This window comes from Anomaloglossus baeobatrachus, chromosome 3 (genome assembly GCF_048569485.1).
Source record: "Anomaloglossus baeobatrachus isolate aAnoBae1 chromosome 3, aAnoBae1.hap1, whole genome shotgun sequence".
NCBI classification, from domain to species: domain Eukaryota; kingdom Metazoa; phylum Chordata; class Amphibia; order Anura; family Aromobatidae; genus Anomaloglossus; species Anomaloglossus baeobatrachus.
In genome coordinates this window covers 590,381,290-590,388,798 of record NC_134355.1, presented here as the reverse complement: position 1 = coordinate 590,388,798, position 7,509 = coordinate 590,381,290, and positions in this window count along the sequence as shown.

Here is a 7,509-nt window from a genome sequence, read left to right as displayed (position 1 = left end):
CGTCTCCGTCCTGTACACGTCTCTTATACTCACACGTCTCCGTCCTGTACACATCTCTTATACTCACACGTCTCCATCCTGTACACGTCTCTTATACTCACACGTCTCCGTCCTGTACACGTCTCTTATACTCACACGTCTCCATCCTGTACACATCTTTTATACTCACACGTCTCCATCCTGTACGAATCTCTTATACTCACACGTCTCCATCCTGTACACATCTCTTATACTCACACGTCTCCATCCTGTACACATCTCTTATACTCACACATCTCCATCCTGTACACGTCTCTTATACTCACACGTCTCCGTCCTGTACACGTCTCTTATACTCACACGTCTCCATCCTGTACACATCTTTTATACTCACACGTCTCCATCCTGTACGAATCTCTTATACTCACACGTCTCCATCCTGTACACGTCTCTTATACTCACACGTCTCCGTCCTGTACACGTCTCTTATACTCACACATCTCCGTCCTGTACACGTCTCTTATACTCACACGTCTCCGTCCTGTACACGTCTCTTATACTCACACGTCTCCGTCCTGTACACGTCTCTTATACTCACACGTCTCCATCCTGTACATGTCTCTTATACTCACACGTCTCCGTCCTGTACACGTCTCTTATACTCACACGTCTCCATCCTGTACACATCTCTTATACTCACACGTCTCCATCCTGTACACGTCTCTTATACTCACACGTCTCCGTCCTGTACACATCTTTTATACTCACACGTCTCCATCCTGTACACGTCTCTTATACTCACACGTCTCCGTCCTGTACACGTCTCTTATACTCACACGTCTCCGTCCTGTACACGTCTCTTATACTCGCACGTCTCCGTCCTGTACAAGTCTCTTATACTCGCACGTCTCCGTCCTGTACACGTCTCTTATACTCGCACGTCTCCGTCCTGTACACGTCTCTTATACTCGCACGTCTCCATCCTGTACACGTCTCTTATACTCGCACGTCTCCGTCCTGTACACGTCTCTTATACTCACACGTCTCCATCCTGTACACGTCTCTTATACTCACACGTCTCCGTCCTGTACACATCTCTTATACTCACACGTCTCCATCCTGTACATGTCTCTTATACTCACACGTCTCCGTCCTGTACACGTCTCTTATACTCACACGTCTCCATCCTGTACACATCTCTTTTAATCACACGTCTCCGTCCTGTACACGTCTCTTATACTCACACGTCTCCGTCCTGTACACATCTTTTATACTCACACGTCTCCATCCTGTACACGTCTCTTATACTCACACGTCTCCATCCTGTACACATCTCTTATACTCACACGTCTCCATCCTGTACACGTCTCTTATACTCACACGTCTCCGTCCTGTACACGTCTCTTATACTCACACGTCTCTCCATCCTGTACACGTCTCTTATACTCACACGTCTCCATCCTGTACACGTCTCTTATACTCACACGTCTCCATCCTGTACACATCTCTTATACTCACACATCTCCGTCCTGTACACGTCTCTTATACTCACACGTCTCCATCCTGTACACATCTCTTATACTCACACGTCTCCGTCCTGTACACGTCTCTTATACTCACACGTCTCCATCCTGTACACATCTCTTATACTCACACGTCTCCATCCTGTACACGTCTCTTATACTCACACGTCTCCATCCTGTACACGTCTCTTATACTCACACGTCTCCATCCTGTACACGTCTCTTATACTCACACGTCTCCATCCTGTACACGTCTCTTATACTCACACGTCTCCATCCTGTACACGTCTCTTATACTCACACGTCTCCATCCTGTACACGTCTCTTATACGCGCACGTCTCCGTCCTGTACACGTCTCTTATACTCGCACGTCTCCGTCCTGTACACATCTCTTATACTCACACGTCTCCATCCTGTACACGTCTCTTATACTCACACATCTCCATCCTGTACACATCTCTTATACTCACACGTCTCCATCCTGTACACGTCTCTTATACTCACACGTCTCCATCCTGTACACGTCTCTTATACTCGCATGTCTCCGTCCTGTACACGTCTCTTATACTCACACGTCTCCATCCTGTACACGTCTCTTATACTCGCACGTCTTCGTCCTGTACACATCTCTTATACTCACACGTCTCCGTCCTGTACACACCTCTTATACTCACACGTCTCCATCCTGTACACGTCTCTTATACTCACACGTCTCCGTCCTCTATACGTCTCTTATACTCACACGTCTCCATCCTGTACACATCTTTTATACTCACACGTCTCCATCCTGTACGAATCTCTTATACTCACACGTCTCCATCCGGTACACATCTCTTATACTCACACATCTCCATCCTGTACACATCTCTTATACTCACACATCTCCATCCTGTACACATCTCTTATACTCACACATCTCCATCCTGTACACGTCTCTTATACTCACACGTCTCCGTCCTGTACACATCTCTTATACTCACACGTCTCCATCCTGTACACGTCTCTTATACTCACACGTCTCCATCCTGTACACGTCTCTTATACTCACACGTCTCCATCCTGTACACGTCTCTTATACTCACACGTCTCCGTCCTGTACACGTCTCTTATACTCACACGTCTCCATCCTGTACACATCTTTTATACTCACACGTCTCCATCCTGTACGAATCTCTTATACTCACACGTCTCCATCCTGTACACATCTCTTATACTCACACGTCTCCATCCTGTACACATCTCTTATACTCACACATCTCCATCCTGTACACGTCTCTTATACTCACACGTCTCCGTCCTGTACACGTCTCTTATACTCACACGTCTCCATCCTGTACACATCTTTTATACTCACACGTCTCCATCCTGTACGAATCTCTTATACTCACACGTCTCCATCCTGTACACATCTCTTATACTCACACGTCTCCATCCTGTACACGTCTCTTATACTCACACGTCTCCGTCCTGTACACGTCTCTTATACTCACACATCTCCGTCCTGTACACGTCTCTTATACTCACACGTCTCCGTCCTGTACACGTCTCTTATACTCACACGTCTCCGTCCTGTACACGTCTCTTATACTCACACGTCTCCATCCTGTACATGTCTCTTATACTCACACGTCTCCGTCCTGTACACGTCTCTTATACTCACACGTCTCCATCCTGTACACATCTCTTATACTCACACGTCTCCATCCTGTACACATCTTTTATACTCACACGTCTCCATCCTGTACACGTCTCTTATACTCACACGTCTCCGTCCTGTACACGTCTCTTATACTCACACGTCTCCATCCTGTACACGTCTCTTATACTCACACGTCTCCATCCTGTACACGTCTCTTATACTCACACGTCTCCGTCCTGTACACGTCTCTTATACTCGCACGTCTCCGTCCTGTACAAGTCTCTTATACTCGCACGTCTCCGTCCTGTACACGTCTCTTATACTCGCACGTCTCCGTCCTGTACACGTCTCTTATACTCGCACGTCTACATCCTGTACACGTCTCTTATACTCGCACGTCTCCGTCCTGTACACGTCTCTTATACTCGCATGTCTCCATCCTGTACACATCTCTTATACTCACACGTCTCCATCCTGTACACGTCTCTTATACTCACACGTCTCCATCCTGTACACGTCTCTTATACTCACACGTCTCCATCCTGTACACGTCTCTTATACGCGCACGTCTCCGTCCTGTACACGTCTCTTATACTCGCACGTCTCCGTCCTGTACACATCTCTTATACTCACACGTCTCCATCCTGTACACGTCTCTTATACTCACACATCTCCATCCTGTACACATCTCTTATACTCACACGTCTCCATCCTGTACACGTCTCTTATACTCACACGTCTCCATCCTGTACACGTCTCTTATACTCGCATGTCTCCGTCCTGTACACGTCTCTTATACTCACACGTCTCCATCCTGTACACGTCTCTTATACTCGCACGTCTCCGTCCTGTACACATCTCTTATACTCACACGTCTCCATCCTGTACACATCTCTTATACTCACACGTCTCCATCCTGTACACGTCTCTTATACTCACACGTCTCCGTCCTGTACACGTCTCTTATACTTACACGTCTCCATCCTGTACACATCTCTTATACTCACACGTCTCCATCCTGTACACATCTCTTATACTCACACGTCTCCGTCCTGTACACGTCTCTTATACTCACACGTCTCCATCCTGTACACATCTCTTATACTCACACGTCTCCGTCCTGTACACGTCTCTTATACTCACACGTCTCCGTCTTGTACACGTCTCTTATACTCACACGTCTCCGTCCTGTACACATCTCTTATACTCACACGTCTCCATCCTGTACATGTCTCTTATACTCACACGTCTCCATCCTGTACACGTCTCTTATACTCACACGTCTCCATCCTGTACATGTCTCTTATACTCAAACGTCTCCATCCTGTACACATCTCTTATACTCACACGTCTCCATCCTGTACACGTCTCTTATACTCACACGTCTCCGTCCTGTACACGTCTCTTATACTCACACGTCTCCATCCTGTACACATCTCTTATACTCACACGTCTCCGTCCTGTACACGTCTCTTATACTCACACGTCTCCGTCTTGTACACGTCTCTTATACTCACACGTCTCCGTCCTGTACACGTCTCTTATACTCACACGTCTCCATCCTGTACACATCTCTTATACTCGCACATCTCCATCCTGTACACATCTCTTATACTCACACGTCTCCATCCTGTTCACGTCTCTTATACTCACACGTCTCCGTCCTGTACATGTCTCTTATACTCACACGTCTCCATCCTGTACACGTCTCTTATACTCACACGTCTCCATCCTGTACATGTCTCTTATACTCAAACGTCTCCATCCTGTACACATCTCTTATACTCACACGTCTCCATCCTGTACACATCTCTTATACTCACACGTCTCCGTCCTGTACACGTCTCTTATACTCACACGTCTCCATCCTGTACACATCTCTTATACTCACACGTCTCCGTCCTGTACACGTCTCTTATACTCACACGTCTCCGTCTTGTACACGTCTCTTATACTCACACGTCTCCGTCCTGTACACGTCTCTTATACTCACACGTCTCCATCCTGTACACATCTCTTATACTCACACATCTCCATCCTGTACACATCTCTTATACTCACACGTCTCCATCCTGTTCACGTCTCTTATACTCACACGTCTCCATCCTGTACACGTCTCTTATACTCACACGTCTCCATCCTGTACATGTCTCTTATACTCAAACGTCTCCATCCTGTACACGTCTCTTATACTCACACGTCTCCATCCTGTACACATCTCTTATACTCACACGTCTCCATCCTGTACACGTCTCTTATACTCACACGTCTCCATCCTGTACATGTCTCTTATACTCAAACGTCTCCATCCTGTACACGTCTCTTATACTCACACGTCTCCATCCTGTACACATCTCTTATACTCACACGTCTCCATCCTGTACATGTCTCTTATACTCAAACGTCTCCATCCTGTACACGTCTCTTATACTCACACGTCTTCATCCTGTACACGTCTCTTATACTCAAACGTCTCCATCCTGTACACGTCTCTTATACTCACACGTCTCCATCCTGTACACGTCTCTTATACTCACACGTCTCCATCCTGTACACGTCTCTTATACTCACACGTCTCCATCCTGTACGTCTCTTATACTCACACATCTCCGTCCTGTACACGTCTCTTATACTCACACGTCTCCATCCTGTACATGTCTCTTATACTCACACGTCTCCGTCCTGTACACATCTCTTATACTCACATGTCTCCGTCCTGTACACGTCTCTTATACTCACACGTCTCCATCCTGTACACGTCTCTTATACTCACACGTCTCCATCCTGTACACATCTTTTATACTCACACGTCTCCATCCTGTACATGTCTCTTATACTCACACGTCTCCATCCTGTACACGTCTCTTATACTCACACGTCTCCATCCTGTACACATCACTTATACTCACACGTCTCCATCCTGTACACATCTCTTATACTCACACGTCTCCATCCTGTACACATCTCTTATACTCACACGTCTCCATCCTGTACACATCTCTTATACTCACACGTCTCCATCCTGTACACGTCTCTTATACTCACACGTCTCCGTCCTGTACTCGTCTCTTATACTCACACGTCTCCATCCTGTACACGTCTCTTATACTCACACGTCTCCGTCCTGTACACGTCTCTTATACTCACACGTCTCCGTCCTGTACACATCTCTTATACTCACACGTCTCCATCCTGTACATGTCTCTTATACTCAAACGTCTCCATCCTGTACACGTCTCTTATACTCACACGTCTCCATCCTGTACACGTCTCTTATACTCACACGTCTCCATCCTGTACGTCTCTTATACTCACACATCTCCATCCTGTACGTCTCTTATACTCAAACGTCTCCATCCTGTACACATCTCTTATACTCAAACGTCTCCATCCTGTACATGTCTCTTATACTCAAACGTCTCCGTCCTGTACACATCTCTTATACTCACACGTCTCCGTCCTGTACACGTCTCTTATACTCACACGTCTCCATCCTGTACACGTCTCTTATACTCACACGTCTCCATCCTGTACGTCTCTTATACTCACACATCTCCGTCCTGTACACGTCTCTTATACTCACACGTCTCCATCCTGTACATGTCTCTTATACTCACACGTCTCCGTCCTGTACACATCTCTTATACTCACATGTCTCCGTCCTGTACACGTCTCTTATACTCACACGTCTCCATCCTGTACACGTCTCTTATACTCACACGTCTCCATCCTGTACACATCTTTTATACTCACACGTCTCCATCCTGTACATGTCTCTTATACTCACACGTCTCCATCCTGTACACGTCTCTTATACTCACACGTCTCCATCCTGTACACATCACTTATACTCACACGTCTCCATCCTGTACACATCTCTTATACTCACACGTCTCTATCCTGTACACATCTCTTATACTCACACGTCTCCATCCTGTACACATCTCTTATACTCACACGTCTCCATCCTGTACACGTCTCTTATACTCACACGTCTCCGTCCTGTACTCGTCTCTTATACTCACACGTCTCCATCCTGTACACGTCTCTTATACTCACACGTCTCCGTCCTGTACACGTCTCTTATACTCACACGTCTCCGTCCTGTACACATCTCTTATACTCACACGTCTCCATCCTGTACACATCTTTTATACTCACACGTCTCCATCCTGTACAAATCTCTTATACTCACACGTCTCCATTCTGTACACGTCTCTTATACTCACACATCTCCGTCCTGTACACGTCTCTTATACTCACACGTGTCCGTCCTGTACACGTCTCTTATACTCACACGTCTCCATCCTATACACATCTCTTATACTCACACGTCTCCATCCTGTACACATCTTTTATACTCACAC